This window comes from Dermacentor albipictus, chromosome 8 (assembly GCF_038994185.2).
Source record: "Dermacentor albipictus isolate Rhodes 1998 colony chromosome 8, USDA_Dalb.pri_finalv2, whole genome shotgun sequence".
NCBI lineage: Eukaryota > Metazoa > Arthropoda > Arachnida > Ixodida > Ixodidae > Dermacentor > Dermacentor albipictus.
In genome coordinates this window covers 135,979,923-136,004,490 of record NC_091828.1, presented here as the reverse complement: position 1 = coordinate 136,004,490, position 24,568 = coordinate 135,979,923, and positions in this window count along the sequence as shown.

The following is a 24,568-nucleotide window of genomic DNA, read 5'->3' as shown; positions in this document are numbered from 1 at the left end:
TAACCTAACCAATGACGCGATCTCGGGCATGTCACACCGCGCAGCCAACTTGGATTTGGGAATCCGAAACTATGGCACCATTTTCTCACATGAATAACCAAACCAATGACGCGATCTCGTGTATGTCACACCGCACTGCCAACTTAGATTTGGGAATCCGAAACTATGGCACCATTTTGTCACATGACTTTATAATCATGAGGTTCCACTTCAACCCAACATATTGGATTGTTACGTCTTCAATGGTAACCTCATTTGGCTGCCATCTTCGATTTCAAATGGCGAAACTATGCCTCTATTTGTCATAATTATGTGGTTCACTTCTAGCTGCTATATGGGATTATGATGCTATCATTGGCACTCGTATTTGGTCGCTATCTTGAATTTCAGATTCCTAAAATATGTCGCCTATGGATTTGCTTCTATCCACCATATTGGATTACATTATCACTGGCACCAGAATTAGGCTGCCATCGTAGTTTAGGTCAGATATCACATTACCAATCACGAATTGAGTTGCTATTGATTTACTGTGGGCCGCCATCTTTGATTTATCGGTGACATCAATTGGTCTTCACCTTGGTTAGGTTACCAATCAATGAGCACTTCCGTTGCTATAGCAATTTACCATGGGGCTGCCATCTGAAACTTAACCTAACCCAACTAAACGAATGACGTGATCTCGGGTAGCAGCCACCTCAGATTTGGGAATCCGAAACTATGGCACCACTTCTTCATATGACGTCATAGCCATGCGGTTCCACCTCAATCCGTCCTATTGGAGCATTACGTACTCACTGGCAACCTCATTTGGCCGCAATGTTACAGTTCAGATTGCGAAACTATGCTTCTATTTTGTCATAATTGTTTGATTTACTACTAGCAGCCATATGGGGTTACTTCTAGCAGCCATATGGGCATGTGGGATATCATTGGCACCCGTATTTGGTCGCCATTACTAACTTCAGATTCCTAAACTATGATGTCATGACCCTGTGGATTCGTTTCTATCCACTTTATTGCATTACGTCATCACTAGCACCAGAACTAGGCAGCCGTCTTAGATTATGATGTCAAATATCACGTTACCAATCATTAATTGTGTTGCTATTGATTTACAGTGGGCCGCCATCTTTGATTTATCGGCGACATCATCAATTGGTCCCCTCCTTGGTTAGGTTACCAATCAATGAGCAATTCGGTTGCTACAGCGACTACCATGGGGCTGCCATCTGGAATTTCTCAAACTAAAAAGTTCCTGCTAAAGCGTGCGGGCAGCAGGAACAGAAACGTAAGAGCTGAATCTCTTCATGAATAAAGGCGGGGCCTGCAACAGATCCACCATGCGATCCTCGATGTCTGGTATCGGAGAACTCGGGAAAGCAATTTCATCTCCGAAGGCTAGACATGGCAAGGAGAGTGCCTTGCATGACAGTGGAGCCCACCTGCTGACATCTGGGTTCATGGCACTGCAATATTTCTACCTCGGCCATTAATGAGCCCACCTGAAAATTTTTAGAGCCAAAAGAAGACACTTCCAGTGCATAAAATGTGCCCTTTCAGTGCGTTCAAAACGCTTCCTAGAAGACATGCAACAACTTCCAGTATGCCCTTCAAGTGCATTTTAGGCTAATATATGGGTGCACGGGCGAGCGTTGCTCGATGCCAGGCACGACAGAGTGCATAGCAGGACCTAGTTATGGTGGCTACACTAGTGTGTCAAACCGCCAATGCATCGAACTCTACCCGTTGGTCTCGCCAATGTGGCACAATTATTATTGCAATAAGGATTTGCCCTTAAGGCAAAACTCTTGGTGTGTATGTGTATTATATGTGTTGTGAGCCGTGTTAATAAATTGAAGCAGTGTTTGCAGAATCTGTTGTCATGTATCCCGCGGCCATAGCTCTTTGTCAGTGTAGCAGAGGCCCGCTTGCAGTAGAAGACGCGAGCATTCTGATTTTAAACCAGTACATGTCCATATTAGGTGGTATCTGCTTCCATCACACGAACAGAGCAGTATGGACACGTAGCGACCAGCTCCACCTTGAGATAAGCCAGTGTAAGGGCCACCTCAGCTCCAAGCCTCCTCAGCACTTCCTCTGCCCTAGTAAGGTGAAGGGGGAGGGAGCAGACATACGGTGGAATAAGAGCGCGTGTTCTCCCGGAGAATTTTTTTACGGGCTCGGAGCGAGTTAAGGGAACAGGGTAGGCAAAATTTCCGGAAAAAATCTATTTTTTGTTTTTGTGTAATTTAAAATCTATTCTTTCCTTAACATGGCCCAGTGTTTCATTTGCGCGCACGCGAAATATTTACCTCAATATCGAGACTTTTCGAAACCTAGGCAGCAACCAGCCACGCCCCCTCTGACATGCTCAGGATCTGTGCCTCTCCGAAACTGAAAAAAGTTTTTTTGATCGCCTATTTTTTGTTGCGTTCAGCAGGAATGGCTGTCACTCATCTGGCGTAGGTACAGGGAGGTCTACACGCGTCAATATCTTCAACGATTTCTACGTTTTTTTTTTGTACAGTGTGTACTCACGGCACCTGTATTGTGCATTGGTTGCTTTCATGTTTTACGTGCTAGCAGCTACCCATCCAAGCGGGCGGAGTAAGCCGCTTTGGGCAGAACGCAGAGTAAATTCCTTACGTCGCCTGACATTGCATAGCCTGAGGCATAAGCGTCCTCGCTCTGTTGAAGCCAAACATGGCAAAGCGTTTGCGCGGGCGAATCGCGCTGGGCGCACCGCCACGGATGCAACACTGTCAATGAGACGTGCGCCTCTCATCTCGCTAACTCATTCGTGACAGGTGCGAGCTTGCGATCCGAGCCGCAGGAACCGCGTTTATATTGCGCTAGCGCCATAGAACTGTTTCATGGTGGGCAAAAGAAGCACCAGAAGGGACTTGTCTTTTCGCACCGTCTTTTCGTCCACCATGAAGCAGTCGTATGACGCTACCGCAAGCGTGACTCAGATGCAACTACTGGCCATGTCATGAACACAGCCATGAGTAGCTGTATTCTATATTTTACCCAGCGCGGCGCTATTTCATTCACGGTGCGCGCACCACGAAAGCCACCCGTGAAGATTGCGGCTACACTCACCTGCTTCTGGCCGTCAGTCGATCACGTGTACCACCAACGCCTCCTCTAGAAAGATGCCTGCGGCGTCGTTCGCTTACCCATTGTAGCCGTCGCGCCTTGAGTTGCGGTCGGTTGTCAAGAGATGGCGCTACCTACAGCCCTATCTCCGCCAAGGGGGCTGGGGCGGTGTGGTGTCGCGGCGGTAGCGGCGGCCGCGCCGGCCGCGCTTCCATGGGGTGATGTGCGCATGTGCGCATGTGTTGCAAGCGACCACCGCAAGGATCGCTCGCTACCGCCTCACGGAACGGAGGAAGGAGGGAAAGGTAAGGGCAGCAGGTTTTCGGCGCACGCGGCAGGCATCTTTTTAAAGGAGGCGTTGGTACCACACACAATATGGGATATGTGACGTAACCGTGACGTAACTATGAAATCAAACACGCATTTGCCGTAACGTGTAACACAAGACGTGTACATAACGCTATAACGTAGGTTGCCTTGTTCATCGCATCTAGAAACGCATCTACTACAGAAAATATAGGATCAATACACCAAATGGCGCAAGAGCTTTAAATGTCAGTTTCTGTTGGATCCTGCTGCTACTCATGTAGGAATTCCCGCGAATTGCCGCGAGCAGCTTTTATGGCAGCCCATGCCAAAGATTTGGAGTTGCATGATGCTGGCCTACCTTTGCAAGATTATAAAGCCACTTTAGAAATAGCAGTTGAAAAATACTGGCAGAAATGAATGGAAACATATTATAAAACCTGTTTTACGAGAACGGCGGAGTTCTCGCCAAAGAAAAACATTTTACGAGGTTATTTTATGTTGCTTGAAAAGTGGTCACACAAGGCTCATAGTTACTGAATATAACCAACCACAACGAACATGCGGCGAATTTTCATACGTGTTAGATTTTAATAACATGTGCCAGAAATAAATATGGAGGCAAATATATTTTACTATTTTCTTGTGAAAAAATAATCCCTTTCCATCCCATGTTCTTATTGAGCGATGAACCACTTGTGCCATAAGGAGATACTTTGAACTTTTTAAAAGCACAGGAATTCTAACTGTAGCACATTCCATCTTCTATATTTTTACTTCCACTATTTTACCGCATTTGAACAAATAAGCTAATTTGAAAAACGGCTGCTGCATCATAATCCCAAATCATGTTGATTAGCTCTTACAAAAATCAAGCATCCGTACGGCCCGTCGGAATACACCGTTTCGTTTTATAAGCCCCTCCTATGCGATCTGCATTTCTTTCACTATTCGCACATGTATAGCCGTTAAAGGTGGCTCGCTCATGCACAAACCGCCCCTTCCTGCGAATTAAACGAGTGTCCTCGCCTGCTGCAGATAACGCGGGAGCGCTCCCATCTTCGATGCTCGAACACGCAGGCGATGATGTAGTCGGCAGTTCGGCCGATAGCGTGATGCGGCCGATGCGATAGCACAATTCGCATCAGCCTTGCCGTCTTTCGTAAGGCGATTGCCATGCCGCGCCGTTAGCCGAGTGGTAGAGTGTCGAGCCGGCACTCGCAAGGACCCACGTTCGAATCCTGGAATCCTGCTCTGCAGCCAGCGACGAGCTGCAGAGCAGAAGGGGTTCGGCGTGGTCCGCCACTTGGACGGCGCGGGGGACAAGGGGATTCTTTGTGCTTTTAGCACAAAGTCTCCTCTAGCGTCCCCCGGGTACCCGAAAGGGCAGGTGCCCGGATTTGTTTTTTATTTCAAGGTCAAATTTTTATTTCCTGATCGCTTGGTTTTCGCGCTAGCGCCATACAGCTGTTTGATGGTGGACGAAAAACAGCGCGAAAAGACAAGCACCAGAACGAGGCTTGTCTTTTCAGGCTGTTTTGTTTTTCGTCCATGAAACACTTGTATAGCGCTAGCGCAAACGTATGAATCACACTGGCCATGTTTATGAACAGATCTGCGGTATTTAATTTTACCTAGCGCGACGGTGCACGCACCACGAAAGCCGCCCGTGAAGAACACGGCTGCGCTCTCCTGCTTCTGCTGGCGCCAGCAATCGCACTGAAAGTGGTTCCAGGACAGAACTCCTGCACTGGTTGACATTAAATGTTTCTTACAGCTACGTTCGGGTGTTAGTTAAATACCCGCATGTATGCTGGGAGTGGCCAGTGTTCGACAAACTAATTTACTTATTGGCGGGGTACCTTCTACTTACTGGGTTGTTTGGAACTTTCTTTATGAAGTGTCTGGGCAACATATTGTAACGCAGAAAACATTTATTTGGCTCATATAAACAAAAAGATGAGAATGGCAGACAAAGGGTATACAGTTGCAGAGGAAAGCTGCCGCCAGCTTCAGTACAACATTATGCTTAAATTATTGAATATAAGCATGCTGGCCCATTTCCTACAGATACTGTTACAGCAGCGACTTGCGCAATTCGTCCCGCGTCTTCACGCTAGCGACATTCAAGTACCAAGCACTGTCATGTTCATGGCTAACTTTACGGTATTCGCTTCGCTAGAACTAAAGGAAACGCGCCGCGAAAGGTGACGCAGAAGGCTGCACATACCTGGCTGAGCTGGCGAGGGCGGCATCTCGTAGCGCTGACACGGAATACGGCTCCAATTCCCGCGACCCCATAAGTAACACACCTGCCTGCACATTTTCTTTTAAATCTGAGAAAAACTTTATCAAGGGCGCGTGCATATTTTACACGTCAATATCCACCAGATTTCGTAGCAAGCCATTGTTAACGCATCGCAAGTTTTCAAATGTGAACGCAAATGGTTATTCAGAAGTTTTCTGTTTTGCTATGGAAGCCGTTGTCTGCTTGTATTCTGTCATTTGGTGTTTTTGGCGGTGTAATCATGCAGCAGTATCATACCTGACGCCACAACGAGTCATGTTTTCTTGGTAACAACTCATTTGTTTTGCAAAGCTGGTCGCCCTGTAGACATTCATTCTTCAGGAGCTTTCGTAGTTTTCTAAATCAGGAATCAGCGATTCTGTGTTTAAAGTCGATCACAAGCCGTCTTTTTTTTTCACTAGTCAGTCTCGCCGTGCTACCTAAGAACACACGAATAAATTCGCCTGCTTTTGACTACTCGTATCCGCGAATTCTGATATTCCCCCAACGCAATATATTTTTAATATTCTTATAAGGCAAAGTAATGTTTCACCACTGACTTCTGATCGTTTGTCAATGTGCTGCAAATGCTACAGTGTAAGCCGCAACTCGCATATTCCCGTTTGTGGTCGTCCGCTTTTAACACTTTCATTTGGTGCGAACATAGAATGTCCGACTAGTTCTCTTTCCTGTTCTCTGATCTATCTCAATGTTTTCATGGGCCGATCTCAAAATCCTACACTTTCCCTCAAGCAAGAATCGAACCTGCGATACACGGGCTCCTCATGTGCGGCGTGTCCAGAGGGAACCGAGATGTGAGCCTACCTGCAATGCCTGGATAGTCTTCATAAATAAATAGCTGCAGCCGACAAGGGGGTGTTCTTTGTCAAGTACGACACCAGCCTCTTCTTGAATAAGACGTTCCCTTTTAACTTAATTGCGGCCATTTCTTTCTCTCTTTTCAGCATAAACTTGATTCATTTTAGGCTACATAAACGACATCATTCGTAAACTTGATTAACATCGAAATGCGGGTTAGCTGCATCTACATCACTGTCATTTTGTCTTGAGATTCTGCAGTCATCAGCAGTAAGACTGATGGAAAACGTGTTAATTCATGATGGGCAAGCCATTCATTAAAATGAGATTGAGCGGCGGGCTTATTGCGGAGCTCTGATTCGGCTGACAAAAATGGGTCAATGGTTATCTGACGCAAATTGGTAACGATTCCTGAGAAAGGCTCGCAACTAAGAACTTCGCCGTGCAGATCCAGACGTTTTCTTCCGCGACATTAGAATACGTAGTTGATAACGTCAGTGGGACATTTGCTTAATAGCCTTTTCGCAAAAGTTGTACTTAACCCACGCCCATATAAATTTAAGCACATATTTTCCATAGATGCGCGGCCATCGTTGCTAAGTCTAATTTTGGTTGCATTTGTAGTTGTGTCACGGTTGAATGCGGAATATCGCATCGCTGGTAAACATCAGTCACATATAGTCTGAAGTGCTCCATATTACATATTTTAAGGACATTATTCAGTTTAGCCTGCAAATGACTGATGACGTCAGCCTGATTTTTTACCAAAATGTGAAGTTCGTGTATCCTGCAGCTCGAGACGCTCAGCAGCATAGCACAAACATTCGCATGTTTAAGAATTGCCTTCTTTCTACACAAAAATTTAACTTCGCCATTGACATTTACCTTTTCACACTAATTTGCCATAGGTTTCCCTACATATTTCATAAACTTGACCTTGTCGGAGTCTGTACTTCGGTCAAGGCAGCGGGCTAAATTATGCACGCTTCGTAAAACAAAGAGTGCTTTGGAGCTCTTGCGTTTGTAATTTAATGCAAAGGCTACATATAACCCAGGCACTTTACAATTCGAGTGCGCATCATTTCAATCTCGCCAAATAAATGACGTACCTTTTCATTTCGCCCAGAACACCCGCAAAACATTGTATGACCCCTGGAAAATATGACAAAAAGCGTGTCCGCGAATTACTTGTAAAGCTTCTATTGAAGACAGAAACGGTATATTTTCGCGAAGCATGGAAGTAGAGATGCCCACCATTTGTGTAAGGCGGAGTTCCATCGCGTAGTAGCCGATGATGGCAGTGCGTCACTTGCAAATACTTACGTTAACTTCTTCTTGGGGTAGTTTATTGATATTTCACAAAGCGCACACACAAGGTCGCACAGCTGATCACCCCGAACACTACTTCGAGTATTCATTGTTTGCTAAGTATCTGTGATGCACGCACTCAACTTCGCACAAATATTTGGAATATTGATCTCCCCAATTTACCGAAGTTTTTTGTTATTGATGATGTATGGTGTTTTTTTTTGTCCCAACGGTCAGGGATGGCCAAAGAGTGCCAGAGGTGTGTAGAAGTCAATGATGCCATGAGTGACAAGTGTCAGATGTAACGAGGCTAGATAAAGGCCGAAAATATTCCCTGTAAGGTACGTAAACTATGAAAGTGTTTAAGGGGGGATGAGGGTCTTGAAAACTTTTTTTTTATTTCTTAACATATCTTCCTGAAAATTGGCATGCAGATATATCTTTGAATGCTGATCCCAAATATATATTCAGATTTTATATATCTCTTCTAGAAATGAAGACATTGCAAAATAATTGATCCCACATAGGTCTTTTCTTACGGGCCATTATGATAATTTCTTAATTAAAAAAACTAGTTTCAAAGAATAGCTTTCATTTCCAAGGGCCCACTGCACATCCTAAAGCTAAAGAAATTTTTAAAAAGTGATCATTGAGGTCGTGAATGAATAACAAAGTAGGAAGAAAAAAACAATGCAGGAGTAATTAGCTTACATCTGACCTAATTGCTAGCCTATTGGGTTTAATGAAAAATGGAAAGCTTTAGGATGTAGCTGAGGTTTTACTGAAAAAAATGATACCTAATTCAATAAAATCAATTGATGCAAACACTATGAAAAGTTCTGTAAGGCAAAGGCATTTGATCGAAAAAGCAAAGCTGAGAAAATTGCATTCAAAGTTTTGCTTACTCTGCCACTTTTGTTTACCTATCACATGGAAAAATTTAATGCTTTAGCATGCAGCCCAGTCATTACTGAACACAATAACACCAAACTCACAGAAATCTGTTCATGTAAAGATTGTGAAAACCTCTGTATTGCATTGGCACTTGACAAAAAAAAAAAAGCTCAGAAAGTCGTCTTCACTAGCTGCGCCGACGTTCATTAGCTCGAACTTGCGGGAAGTCGCGGACTTCTTCGCCAATGAAGTTTTAATGTTGTCTGCGTACTTTTCACGCCCCGCGCACTCCGCGCAAAACACCGTGTCGAAGCGTTGAGCACGCGAGCTCGGTTCAGCCGCGTCCGTCGGCACCGAAGCGGCGTGCGGAAACGCCGAAGTCGACGTTAGGCTTAGCTCAGCCGGCTCGGCCGCTTTCGACGACACGGAATCCGAAGCGACTTGCAGCGTCTCAAAAGTTAGCATTTTCGACGGGCTTAGTCCAGGCGCATCCACCGGCACTGCAGAGACTTGCGGTAACACCGAAGTTGACACCGATCGGCACTGTCCAGCCGCGTCCACCGGCGAAGCTGTTGTTGGCGAGCTCAGTCCAGCCGCATCCACCAAGGGCACAGCAGCTTGCGGCATCACCGAAGCTGTAGTTCTCGACGATGTGCGCGCTTATTCCATGCGCGCCTCTTTTTGCTGACTGCTTTTCGCGTGCTTGCTTTCAAGCGCGCGTCTCGCGCCATCGTGACACGCGGAACAACGACACCAGGCACGCAAAAGCAAGAAATTCTTGGTTAAAAGAAGCGACTCAATAGCCAAAATATCTACAAGAACGATAAAGAAAAAGGCAGAACGAAAAATACTAGGAAACAAAGATGAATGCGAAAAATGACGTGCGCGCCGGCGAAAGCAGACGACGCGAAGGAGTCGAACAACGCGGCCGCGGGGCCGCGGCAGGCGTCACGGCCAATCAGAGGGCTGCGCCTCGGGGAGGCGCCCGTTTCACCCAATCAGCGGCTGTCTCGCGACGATTTCGCGCTTGAGAACGGGTGCCTGGGTTGCCGATCGCTCCGCTGCACGAGGGTCTACAGCGTGCCGAGGGGCGCCAGAATGGAGAGCGGGAAACCAGCTTTCAAACGAGACCAAGATGGCGCCGATCGGTTCGCGTCGCGCGGAGCTACGGCAGCTTGAAAATGAGGCAAACCCTCGCGCTTGGCGTTCAATTTCGGCTCACCGACGTTTCTAAATTGCCGTTTTTTTAATACTTCGAGTAGGAATTGCGCCATAATAATTTGTAGAGGCATAGTTGGGACATTAAAGACTTCAAAAACGCACTTTTTGAAAATTGCCGTTTTTGACCATTTTTCGAGATTTCAAGACCCGCGTCCCCCCTTAAATGGTGTCAAGGACGTGTAATGTGACAGATAACCACCACATATACAGCCAAACACGGATATATCAAACCCACATATATGCAATTATTGTCTGTATCGAACTCGTAAATTATCCCCTTGAAAATTCTGAGTTAAAGTATGGAAATTCGTGCGTTTATATCGAACAATATCTTTACCCACCATTGGATATAACACCGCGCGATCTCTGCACTCGCTGCACCCGCGAGCTCCGCAACTCCCCCCGGAAGGCTCGGAAAATGTGAGAGCGAGAGGAAGGGAGGCTCGGACTGTACCAACACCTCCTAGGCTAGAAGGCCGGAGTGCTCGGCGAGTGACGTCACGGGCAAGAGGCCATCGGCAGGCTCGGGGATACGGGTTCAGTGAAGGGATCGCGGCTTGGTTCACCTAGCAGCCGTATGCTTTTATTGACCACTCCACACGTTTTCTTCAGTCGAAACTGCGGAATGAGCAGCAGGCACCTTACAAAGCATTTATTTAGAGGCACAGATACAAAACAGCTTTGTAAAGCTTCTGCATGTATTGATGCCAGAAGCTTTTATAGCGTCGCGCTTTGTCGTCTTTGTAATGTACGTTTTTTGTGAATTATTATTATTATTTATTATACCCCATACTTCATACCTATTACTTCAAGTAAATTGAATCCATAAAAACATCTCCTTCCGTATTTTGTACTTGTTGTTTTTACGGCACAGCAATGACGAATGTAATGCACTCGATTAGCTTCACAATTGCGTATGAACAATTTCATTGGGGACACATGTATTTATTACAATGTAGATTATAGTCAAACGAATAATTTCGCTTTCGACACACTAATTACCGCAGTCCACTAATTTACAACAACTCAAATGAGTTTAGAAATGGGATATAAAACATTTGTGCAGCTATTTACACGATAACAGCTGCCTTATTGCGCAGTGTTTCAGCTTTTCTCTTCCTTGCCTTAGCATTGGCGTCCAATATTTTGTCATTCATCTTGCAGCAGTAGTTCTTCAATAGAATATTCGTGCTACACCACAAAAGGTGCCTTAACACAAATTCCTCGATTTATGTCTATCCTCGCAGGCGTCGAACTCTGAGGAATCATCACTTTCTGTAAATGCACTTGCTGTAGTTGAGCAATTAACCTTTCCGTATTTTTCAAAAGTAACTATTTAAAGAAGTTCTGAACATCTTACCCTGGAGTGCGCTAACACAATGAAATCTGCACGTGGTAGCGCCCTAATCCAGGCACTCTGGGCTTCTTCATCTTACGGAAACTTGAAGACATTATTTTTCTGCCTTGATTTCTACATGTAATTGCTCCGGCAATTGGGCACGCAGCACTTATTAGGCATATCTTGGCATGTCACTCCACATTCCGGGGCAATGAAGACCCGCGGCACACACAATCGCAAGGACAGCACAAGTGTTGAGATTACATGCACTGGTCACGTCTAGAAAAAAACTGTGCGTTCGGAAGCAAGCAATAGCATGGCCGAGTATGCCGGGACTTGTTTAAACCCGAACCTATTCAAGGAGCGCCAGGGCTCCTGGAACTAATTGAATTGTTGTCGCCGTTTTCGTCCCCTCGGTCTTCTCCGAATAGCCGGGGTTAACCATTGTATATCTTCCGCGCTTCATTTTCAAAACTGGTGCGCCGCTCGTAGCTTCGTAGCACGCTGCACGGAACTTCTATGTTGGCCTCTTGTGCATGACGTCGCTCAAGGGGAGAGGGTCAGCCAGAAGGCCTTAAGTTCTCTAGAGGGTGTTGACTATACTCCCGCTGCGCACGCTCTCCGACTTGCGGAACTGTTTTTTTTTCTCTCTCTCTCTCCCAATGTCTCATCCTTCCCCCGCGTTAGTGATCGGCTCGGAAAAGATAGCCAGGAACGAAGGCGCCGACGGCCTCCTCCTCCTGCCTTTTTTTTCTTGTTGCTTTTTCACGAGTTTTGCTCAGCCAACCACAGCTCGTGCCTTTCGTACGTCGCTGTCGCCCTTGGAGGTCATAGAGTTTCCTACAAAATTACTAGAGGGAACTCTGGCGCTAGTGTCTACGTGAGCTACAATGGGGGCGGTTGTCCCAGCATGGGTATAGACCTTTGCACCGGAAGCCTCGAACCAAAGAGTCGGAAACGGATATCAGGCCCCCGGTAGCGAGAGTAGCTAGCGTCTCATAGTTGCCCTCTCTTGCTGGACTGTCACGCGCGCAGTTCCCGCATTGACTGCACGACGTTTTCGCTATATTAAGCTTATCCGCACCGGCTATGCGAACGTCCGGGCAACACTGCGCTGTGTACGGTTGTTCGAACAAGAAGAAGCGCCGTGCAGCACGCACAATGTTCTGCAAGAGGACTGCGGCTGCAACGTGTACCTGTTGTATCGGTTTTCTGCCAACGCGGTATTGAAGCATCGCTGGATTAGCGCTGTAAATCGTAAAGCAGGAGACACACGGTACGATTCGGCGTCCGATCGGACGTGCGGCGCCGCATGCTCCGGCATGCGGCATACGACGATTCGGGGCACATGGTGCGTGCATCCGAAAGATCGAGCTCCGCCCAGATACGGCCCCCCAGCTTCACTTCATATACCCCGTCGAGAAACGCTATATAAACAACTCCGCACAACACTGCTTCGCTTTACGCGAACGCTGCCAATAAAATTATGCCCCTGCGAGTGACGGAACACTTCACGACGGCGCGTTGTCCACTGACGGCTCCGCCAACAGCAAGTGATAGGGCCGGTAGGCCTAGCTAGGCGGACGCTGCGGCCGACGGCGCTTGCGATCCAACGCGAGCTCGTCAAAGAGCGCTTATTTTCGCCAAAACAATTAACACTGTACACTTAGGTTGCCCGTAATTAAATACAATTGGTTTACTCGACGCCGTCGTTGCGAAGGGCAAACGTGCAAGCGAAGCGAGCAGCCTCGCCCAGACGGTCGGTGTGTGCTGTCTGCCCGCGAAATGCCCTCGCGTCGCGGCTCCCGATCTCGCCAGTAGCTGGGTGCTAGTGTGCTAGGCGCATAACAGGCACACGTTAGAGATAATTTTACTAAATTGGTAACTATTTCGTGTCGGAAACAAACTGCAGCAGGCAAGTAAAAAACGACGGTGCGGTTGTCGGAGGCGTCGGACGATGAAAATCTGCCCGGTTTGTCGCACGCCGGACTTCCGATCCGGCGCTTCGGCACGGCAAAACACCTTGATTCCGGCTGCCGTTCTGGCGCGTCGGCCGCCAGATCGGATCGTGTGTCTCCCGCTTAAGGGATTCGTCCCTACGGAGTTGTCACGCATCTGCTCGATTCATTTTATCGACGGGAAGCGGACATCAGAGAATCCAGAGCCGATGGTTCAGCTCGGATACGCGAGGAAGGTAAGACGCGCTGTGTGTGTCTCCATCGTCAGCGCCTAATGTTTAGATGGGCCATAAATTTGCAAATATGAGCCAACAAGGTCAAGTTTTGGCCTTGTTTGCTCAAGGCGGCAAGCCGACAGTGGCTGACGTCGACGCCATTCCGCAATCGCACGGACTGATTCGGAGCCACGGGCGCTCAAAACCGGAAAGTATTCGCCTTAATGCGTAAAGAGACACCGCTTAACACTGGTGATACTTGCACTAAAGGTCCAAAACGACGCTGAGGAGACTTAAGACATGGAGAATCATAGGTGAAAGCAGCTGCAGCGCTGAGCACCATCCGACAGTCGCGTGCAGTCGTACGGCCGCTGCCAGCGGGAAAGTTTCCGTCTCGATGCGTAGCCGAGGCCTCTCGACACTGGTGAAAATATCATGAAAGTGGAAAGACGACTCTGTGAAGGCCCAAGATACGGAGCAACAGAGATGTAGATAGCAACCAACGTTTTTAGATCTGTTTGTTGATAGGAACAGCAGCGCTGAGCCGGCTGAGGCTGAGCAACGACAGTCCAGTATGGCGTCGCCGCCAAGCAGACGCTAGGCGGCGCCAGTAGTCCAAATATGGTGGCGCCCATGGAGGCCTCAGTGCAAAGGTCTATAGAGGCTAGAAGGTTATCCTAGTGTCGGGAGCGGGCGCCCTTTCCCGAAGCGCCGGAGAAACCAGTTTGGATGCTTGGCGGAGTAGTTCGAAGAGGGCGCTGCGCTCCTGTGGCGTGTAGAGTTACTGTATATGCTACCGCAGGTAGCAGAGTTGCGCGTAGGTCCGCCATCTTGCCTGGCAAGCAACCATATCTATGCGGCGAAGCCGCACTCTGTTTTTGCAGGCGACATGCCTGCCGTATCGTTGATCGACCGTGGACGCTTTTGCATCGCTTGTGGACTGATTTTCCGCCTAATCGCAAACAAAGTGCATCGAAACAGCTGACTGAATAAGATCGTCAAGAAAAGGCGCCGAGATCGGTCCCCACCGAAGCTTATGCCAAGCGTATCCGCCGAGTCCATCTGCACGCTCTCGGCGCGTTTAGGCTCAGGAATCAAGAAGTCTAACAAGGATAAATCACCATATTTCAGCTTTCGCATCAGTGTCCTTAAATAAACACAACTAGCATGAGCGCACAAACAGCACAAGTAGCGATGAGCGCCGATGTGACGCGTCATGAACACAGGTATATATGTGCTGTCGCCGAAGGATCACAGTCCTAGCCTGCGCTTCTCTGACGAAGATATATGAATAGACAGACGTGTCGACTGAAAGGCATCACTGAACTAAGAAAACGTTGCAGATCCTTCGCGTGAAGAACAAACGGCTATTCAAATCGGTAGTAACAGCCCATACAGCGTCCCGGGTCGGCGGTTCATTTAGGACTTTAAAATGCCAATCGCAAGTGAAAATCGGTGTTGTGGCACTTCCGAGCAAGCTACTGAATATGAACAGCAAAATTTTCCTTGTGGTACAGGCGTGAGCTGTAGTTGCTGGGCCATAGCGCATCTACCATGGCTGAGCGAGACTTATCTCTGTGAAACTTAAACTGCTTCTTAGTCCTTGACGTAGAAAATTATGCGCGGATGTTCTGCTTCTGGCGTGGCGTAGTGGTAAAGTATCGGGCTTGGGATTTGCAGGTCCGGCGTTCGAATCCTCGTCGGAGCTTGCTTTCTTTTTTTCGTTTTTTTTTATTGCGCCAAAATGCTTTGTTTCTTTCTGTTCTCAAAAATATATATACGGTGTCCAGGCACCGCGTATTTAACGTGCTAGAGCTGTTTTTCGCACGTACCCAGTGCCTCCCAGTACGCCGCACCTGCCCAGCATTCAGCGCGCAGCACTGGGCCCATAATCCGGCGCTGCACTGGATACTGGGTTTTGCAATTGGCATACCTGCTTATGTGCCAAAGCTCTCAACGTGTAGGTAGTCTTAAATATTACTGGTGAATCAATGACCAACCATTAGTATTTCGACTCTGGTACCCTATTAAATTTGCTGTAGAAACGTACCCACCTACTAGCAGGCACTGGATATCAGCCACACCTTCAAGTGCCATTTCATTATGTGCCTTTTCACTGCAGGGATTCGAAAAGTAACCTTCTGTGGGAGTGTAGTGAAAGTTTTTCTCTCACAGGATTGACATAGCTACAATATGGGTAATATTGCAAAACACAGTCAAGGCCCTTACCGTATGGTAAATAACGACATTAATTCCTCTTGCATCCTGCTTCACATAAGCAGTAGTAGATGAAATATCTTTACTTAGTTGTGTAACGTCTTTTATGTTCAGAAACAGCAACCAAAGCTGTGCATTATCCTGAAAATGTGAGCTGACTTTTTATGACAGTTCTGTGAAAGCAGTGTGGTGCATGGTTTTGAATGGGATGGAATAAAAAGCTTTCCCGCTTTCAGAGCGATTCGTGCAGACGGGAGCAGAGCACCCGGTCATTATATCATTCCGATGGGACTGCGCGGACACTGCGATGAACCAACTGTGAGATGCGCTGCGCACGTTGTGTTGTTGCTCCGCAGCTAGCGCGCACGCGAACAGCGAATGCCAAGATCGGCCGGATTCGCTTTGAATTTGACTTGTGTCAATCCAGTTCGCTGCAGCGGCGGCGTCGGGAAATACAAAAATTGGCCCGGGCATCTGCTTCTCCGCAATGCACGGTTGCTTGACTACCACGTGATGACGCTCTGCCAATAGGGGCGCTAGCGGCGGGATAAAACAGACGCGCAACTCTGCTACCTGCGGTAGCATATACAGTAAGTCTAGTGGCGTGTAGAGTTACTCTACCTATATGCTACCAAAGGTAGCGGTAGCATATACAGTAACTCTAGTGGCGGGTTACTGACGCCAGCCGAAGGAATGCAGACACAAGTCCAACAAGTCGTCCTCAGTTTTGGGTAGCACGTGTACCGACGTAGTTCAGTTTGTTGCAGCCTTTATTTTCGTTGACACCGTAGTGCCACGGCTTGGTGCGATGCGACGTTGAACTTCTGTGATAATGCCTTCAAAAAAAGAGAGGACATGTTTTGTTCCCCTTTGTAAGGGCGGTTACAAGTCGTCTATAGAAAAGGTGTCGTTGTTCCGCGCTCCATCCGACCCTGTTCGCTTGAAGGCATGGGCAAGGAACATCAAGAGAGACGACAAAGTGTTGAGTGAAACTTGTGTTGTGTGCTCTCGCCACTTCGACGAGCGGTTCATCCAAAGGAAGTTCAAGCACGTAATTAATGGCGAGATTGTCGAGCTCGACCGTGAACGTCCGGCGCTTACTGAGGATGCTATTCCTACTATTTTTCCCGACGCACCACCTTATTTCACGAAGCAACTACCGAAAAAGAGAGCAGAAAGAAACATGGCCAACAGCGATGCCCCGCCAGCGAAACGCAAGGCTCCGAACAACGACCAAGCTGAAGCCGTCGAAACACAGGCCTGCACTGATGAAACGCCGCAAAGACCGCGCCCGTTGGGAGAAATCGAATTACCGTCGGCATTCTGCAGCAAGATTTCGCTGCCATGTGATGCCACTGTTTTGTGCTTCGCGTGGCACACCGGCACGCAGCTCGGCGATGTCCGTGTCATAAAACACGTTACTTTTTCGACGTCCACGGAAGCTGCTGCTACGCAGCAAAATTCTCATATTTGCACCGTGTTTTGCCGCGGCATTAAGACAGAAGAGTTCAGTGTAAACGAGTGCAATGCTGCCCAGGCATTGAAGAAGGTCGACGAACTACAACTTTGTCCAGGATGTGGAATTGAGCCTGTCACCGGCGGTCTGTGCGTGCAGTTTGGTTCAGAGCACTTCGCAAAAAACTGCCGTGTGGTCAGCCCCGATGGAAAGCCCTGTTTGCACTGCAAGTATACCAGGAAACTTGTTAAAAACCAAATGTATAGATTGAATAAAAAGCAAGCAGACAAATTTCAAGCGTCGCATGGCCAGGAAATCACTTCAATTGTTCCGAACAAAGAAAAGACTGGCGCAAGCACAAAGGAGTGTAGAAGACCTTAGAACGATCAACCAGAATATTTCTTCCGCAACTTTGGACGAAAGAATCAAAGGTCTTCCTCCAACGCAACGCCTCGCTATGAAAGCATGTTTTGAGGCGGCCACTAGAAAGTCAACGAGGGGCATGTTGTATGACAAAACATGGGTGTTGGAGTGCATACTGTTACGGACATCCAACCGGTGCCGCCAGTGTTACGAACTTGCACCGCTGCACCACGATTACGGCTTTGTGGTCCCGTAGCGCTCGTCACCCGTTTCGTGACAGAGCGTTGGTAGCGAAGACTCCGAGCCTGGCGTCGATGAGAATACCAAAAGGGACTTTATACATTATATACAGGTTATCATACAGGACATGAACGGGTCGGCACTGGGGCCGAGTGCTCACAACAAACGCGACTGTTCTCGCACGACGACGTCCGGCGAAAACGCGTGACACATTTCACCCCAGTCGGGAGCGACACTCTCTCCCGGTGGGGTCAGCGGATCCTGTTTTTCAGGCGGCGTGTCACTGCTTTTATAATCCCCGAGGACCATTGTCACTCAAACGGCCCAATACAAAGTCAGCACACGACGGTCGTCCGAGGGGTCCAACCAGCGACCGCGCTGGCCACCCGGTTCAAAGTTTGCGCGCGCGGTGACCTCCAGGCAAAGGGAGGTGCGGCGCCGGGCTGTCTGGCACACGCTGACATGTCCAAACTTGCGGCTCGCCGAGGCTTCTCCCGCGCGCTGCCTGACGGCTCAGCATCTTGACTTGTGAAGGGAGAATTAGGGCGCTCGCAGGATAGATTCCGCATCTTGCAGATTCGGAATCCGGGCTTGTGGTAATGGCACAACAGCATCCCCGCCCTCAGATAAGGCGCCGGGAAGACGAGCTGCCTCCACGTGGCTCGGATGCCAGGCGCGCACGTTCGTCAGGCTCGTCCAAGTTCACGTCCAGTGTCGGGACGCCAGGTAACATCACGTGCCCAGGTCCGACTCGCCAGGACAGGAGCTCTGCTCACCACGTCGTCGCCAGGGCACCTTGACCAGCTCCGCTCGGGTCGTTCCTAAGACCTTGCTTCTCGCCACTGGTCCCGCTTGGTCGTTCTGCAGCTTGCAAAACCGACCGGCAGAAGGCAACACCCAACACGAACAAGTGCCCTCTGTCTCCCATCAAACACCAGACAAGGCCATAATTCAAATCAACCTAACTAAATTGCTATCCCTCTTTTTGCTCCCGCTGCAACAAGAGGCAGGTGTGCGATCTAGTACACAAGGCTCAAACAACCAGTTTTCAAATTAACAACACAACAAAATAGAAACAATTAATAATCAGCAATAATAATTACAAATAGAATGGTCCCCTTGAAATCACTTGGACCGAAAACATACTACTGAGGAAGCAAATGAGGTCATTCATTTTTACCCCGATCTCCCTGTGAACAGGACAGGTCGTCGCGAAGTAAGACAAGGTAAGTAACGAGCAGGAACGAGTAGGCCACTGAAAGAAGCGAGGCCTAGAATGCACGACTTAGAGCATCAGCGTTCGCGTTCAACCTTCCCTTCTTATAACGGACAACGAGGCTGTGCTGCTGTAGGGTCATGCTCCATCTCAGCAAACGGCCGCTTTTAGAGGACATGCTACTTAACCAAGTTAGAGGGCAATGGTCTGTTTCCACAACAAACTTAGAACCGGAGACATAACAAGCCAGCTTCTGAACGGCCCACACAACGCAGGCGCACTCTTTCTCAGAGGTGCTGTATGCCTCTTCTCTACAACTTAGTTTGCGACTTAAATACAAAATTGGTCGTTCATGACCACTAGCATCTTCCTGGCATAGTACCGCTCCCATGCCGCGATCACTCGCGTCGCATTGAATGACAAAACCTTTCGAAAAGTCTGGTGCCGTCAGAACCGGCTTATGGCCTAATGCTCGCTTCAGCATTTGGAACGCATTTTCTTTCTTTGAGTCCCACGTCACCTTAACGGGCTCCGACTTCCGAAGTGCGTCGGTTAGCGGGCTGGCAAGGTCAGAGTAGTCTCTCACATAGTGTTGGTAATATCCAGCTAAACCTAAAAAGGCCCGTATATCCGTCTTCGTGGTTGGCCGGGGATAGTTCAAAATAGCAGCTACTTTGATGTCGGACGGTCTACGCCGGCCGCGCCCCACCACATGGCCCAAATAAGTCACTTCACCGCAACCTAGGTGACATTTAGCTGGTTTCACAGTAAGACCTGTCTCTTTCAACCGGCTCAACACGACTCGCAAGTGCTCCAGATGTGATTCCCAAGTGTCCGAAAATATGGCAACATCATCGAGGTACGGCAATGCGAACTCGCCTAAACCATGAAGCACTCGGTCCATCAGGCTAGAGAAACAATACGGCGCGTTTTTGAGGCCGAAGCTCAACATGAGTGGCCGGAATGTTCCAAGCGGGGAAACGAAGGCGGCATAGCGGCTAGCCCGTTCCGTAAGGGGTACTTGCCAATAGCCTCTCACGAGATCCAGGGTAGAGATATAATTTGCCTTCGACACTGTCTCTACCCTTTCTTCCAGGTTCGGTATAGGATATGTCTGATCTCGGGTTATCGCGTTCAGACGCCGATAATCGACACATGGCCTCGGATCTTTTCCTGGAGCCTGGACTAGTATCAAGGGCGACGTGTAGTCGCTCTCACTTGGTACTATAACCCCCAAGTCACGCATGTGCTGAATCTCCTCAGCCATGATTTTTTTCTGCACGGGCGAACAACGGTACGGTTTACTGCGGATCGGTGGATCAGAGGTTAACTCGATGTCATGCTCTAGGACCGTTGTTCTTCCGGGACGGCTCGAAAAAACCTCCCTAAACTCTGAAACGATTCCCTTTAAATCCTCCTTTTGGGCGGCACTTAGACGCGCTTCCAACGTCAGCTGTTCCACCATTAGCTCTATACCACATCCCTTCATGTCAGCCGTCGTCAGGATTTCGGCCCCTTCCTCATCATCAGCATTTATCGTCATGCTTATAATCGCGCGACGCTGAATGTAGGGTTTCATCAAGTTACTGTGGTAAATTTTGTTGGGCCGTTTCCCTAATTTAACTTCGTAGTTGGTATCGGAAAGCTTAGTTACAACCTTTGCGGGCCCCTCCCAATGAACCTCGAGCTTGTTTTTTTTTCGACGGTCGCAGCAACATCACTTGGCTACCTTCTTCGAAGGTGCGTTTTTTTGCTGACTTGTCGTAGTATTCCTTTGACAAGGTTTTCGCCGCCTTCATGTGGCTCTCTCCAAGATCTTTGGTTTTCCCGAGCCTCTGGAGGAGGTCAAGGACGTACGAGACTACATTTGGGTCGTCGTCACTGCCTTCCCAAGACTCTCGCAGCATGCGCAATGGAGTTCTTAGGCTCCGGCCATATACAAGCTCCGCGGGGCTAAAGCCGGTGCTCTCATGGGGAGCCGATCTCAGGGCGAACATAGCGGCGGGAATGCAGGCCTCCCAGTCACAGTGACGCTCAAAGCACAGGGCTCTCAATATTCGCTTCAGCACCGAGTGCATCCGCTCTACTGGGTTAGATTGCGGGTGATAGATGGAACTGTGCACTACTTTAATGCCGCATCTTTCCAAAAAAGTAGAAGTTAGGCAGCTGGTAAAGACGCTGCCATTGTCGCACTGAATCTCGGAAGGGAACCCGACGCGTGCGAACATTGAGAGCAGAGCGTCCACGACCTGGGAGGAATTTAGCTCCTTAAGAGGTACTGCCTCGGGGAACTTGGTCGCGACACACAGGGCGGTCAGAACATACCTACAACCGTTCGTTGATTCTGGCAGAGGGCCTACAATATCGATTACTAGTCGCCGAAAAGGTTCGGATATGACTGGCACCAACTTCATCGGTGCCTTCCACTTGTCAGTGGATTTGCCGATTCTCTGGCAGGTGTCGCAAGAGCGCACGAATTGTTCGACATCCTTCCAACAATACGGCCAATAAAACTCCTGAGCCATTCTAGCCTTGGTCTTTTTCAAGCCAAGATGCCCTGCCCACGCATTTTCGTGCGCGAGTTCCAGTAACTGTCGGCGATATTTCCGAGGAATCAGAAGCTGTTCATATTTGCGACCCTGCTTATCTGTGTAGCGGCGGTACAATAAGCCAGATTCCTCGTAAAATGAAACCCTCTTTTTTTTCACTCCCAGTTTGACGCTCTTCATCAGATCGGCTATTGAACAATCTTCCTTTTGCTCACGAACCAGAGTTTCTCTTTCAACTGCAGCCAGCTCCTGCCAGCTGGCGGAAACCGGAGCGAGTAGGGATCCTGCGTCGCCTAACTGCGGCGTCGTGTCCTTATCGCGGCTAGCACGGGACGCGTCACTCCCAGTCACTTCCAGGACACGCTCGACCAGGCCAGCCTCCGAGCTCTGCCTCTCCGGTGCCTGCTCGCCACTCAAGTTACCCTGATCAGTCCGTGTGCCGCACCGCTGTTCGCTCACCGACTCAAAGTCAAGTTCCCTCAACAGCTGGCGCGCTTTGGATCGCGTGAGGGCCATGTACGCCACATCGGCAAAGAATGATTTGCCCTGATCCTTCAGCAGCTGCTCCGAGCTATTTGAGAAGAGGTAGGGAAAGTGCTCCGGGAGGGCGGCAGACACAGCGGCTTCTGTGTTAAGTTTCCCAAACTCTCCTTCAATGGTAACCGTTGCGATCGGTAAACAGACACTCTCCTCCTCGGCCACTTGCCGTATCCAAGCGCACTCTCCCGTAAAATCACTCGAGGAGACGAAAGACGGGTGGACAACGTCCATAGTTGCTGCAGAGTCTCGAAGTGCTCGGCACTTCTTGCCGTTTACCTTAATTTCCCGCATATATGGCTCCAATAGTCGTATGTTTTTGTTAGTTTCCTGTATTGTCGCAAAAGCAATTTTCTCTGGGCAGCTCGCTGCGATGTGCCCTTGCTTTTTGCAATTGTAGCAAGTTAACGGCTTCCGTTTTTCAAAAGAACGCGTCGTATCGTTTCGCTGCTTGGGACCATCGTTAGCATTCTGAGATGCATTCTGTCCTTCCCTTACAGTTTCTTTGGTAAGAGACTCATCTTTCCGAAACTCGCGACGCGTGATTTGCTTCCGTTCGTCGGACTTCCCGGAAAACCCATCTCTTCTATCAGCTTTTTCTACGCGCACTGCCTTGCTGTGCAAGCTGCGGCGGGTGTAATACTCTTCCGCTAACTCTGCTGCCTTGTTTAGCTTAACCTCCTTTAGCCTATCTTGCAGCCAGAGCCGGACATCCTCATCAATGCAACGGTAGAACTGCTCCAACGCGATGCATTCGACAATTTTGTCGCGGTCGTCGTAAACCTCTTCGCCCTTCAGCCATTCCACCAGGTCGGCTTTTAGACGAAACGCGAAGTCAACATTCGACTCCTTACCCTTTTTTGCATACCGGAACCTCTGCCGGAAAGCTTCGGGCGACAATTTGTACTTCCGCAGTAGCGCTTCCTTCACATCACTGTAGCTCTCAAACGCCTCTTTCGATAAGCAAGTTATTACGTCTGATGCCTCCCCAGGAAGCAACGCTAACAGATTCTGTGCCCAGAGGGATCGCTCAATGCTATTCCGTTCGCACACGTGCTCAAATTTCACGAGGTATTTGGCCATATCCTCTCCGACGACAAAGGGTGGAAGTTGATCGCGTATTCTGAGAACATTAGAAGTGAGACTAGGCGCCGCCGAGTTATTTCGGTTCTCCAACTCTTTCATTTTAAGCTCGTGCTCACGAATCTCTCTCCTTTCCTCCTTTTCCTCCTCGCGACGTTGCTGTTCTCTCCTTTCCTCCCTTTCCTCTTCGCGACGTTCCTGTTCTCTCCTTTCCTGCTCGCAACGTTCCTTCTCCCTTTCCTCCCTTTCCCGACGTTCCTTGATATCCGCCCAGGCCTCTGCGGCTTCCTCAGCCGTTACGTCCCCAGTCCTCATGACCTCAAGGATCGCATTCTTTCTTTTGGTTGAGCCCAACTCAATGCCCAACTCCTCACAAATTTCGAGAAGTTCCTTCACCTTGTACTTCTCCATCGTTCACACTGTCCTCCTGCTGTTTACCCTTTTTGAATATACCTGCCGTACGCTACTATAACACTACTAGTAAGACATATGCAAGTATTTCACACACTGCCCTGTTTTACCCCCTCAGCATCCCCTGGTTTTCAAAACACTCTTACTAGGCTTGAAACACACAAGGTTATCACAATGCAACACCAAATCCTTCCCTAAGCTACTATAACCTGTGTCAGAGAAAGTCTGGTGTTTGAGGTAAACTTCAGGCACTCACCGCGCCGAGGTAGCTGATGCCGGTCAATCCCGTAGCTGCCATCCAGTGTTACGGATATCCCACCGCTGCCACCAGTGTTACGGACATCCAACCGGTGCCGCCAGTGTTACGAACTTGCACCGCTGCACCACGATTACGGCTTTGTGGTCCCGTAGCGCTCGTCACCCGTTTCGTGACAGAGCGTTGGTAGCGAAGACTCCGAGCCTGGCGTCGATGAGAATACCAAAAGGGACTTTATACATTATATACAGGTTATCATACAGGACATGAACGGGTCGGCACTGGGGCCGAGTGCTCACAACAAACGCGACTGTTCTCGCACGACGACGTCCGGCGAAAACGCGTGACACATTTCACCCCAGTCGGGAGCGACACTCTCTCCCGGTGGGGTCAGCGGATCCTGTTTTTCAGGCGGCGTGTCACTGCTTTTATAATCCCCGAGGACCATTGTCACTCAAACGGCCCAATACAAAGTCAGCACACGACGGTCGTCCAAGGGGTCCAACCAGCGACCGCGCTGGCCACCCGGTTCAAAGTTCGCGCGCGCGGTGACCTCCAGGCAAAGGGAGGTGCGGCGCCGGGCTGTCTGGCACACGCTGACATGTCCAAACTTGCGGCTCGCCGAGGCTTCTCCCGCGCGCTGCCTGACGGCTCAGCATCTTGACTTGTGAAGGGAGAATTAGGGCGCTCGCAGGATAGATTCCGCATCTTGCAGATTCGGAATCCGGGCTTGTGGTAATGGCACAACAGCACTCATGTGCATGAAAAGTCCCGAGCTTTATGAACATGTA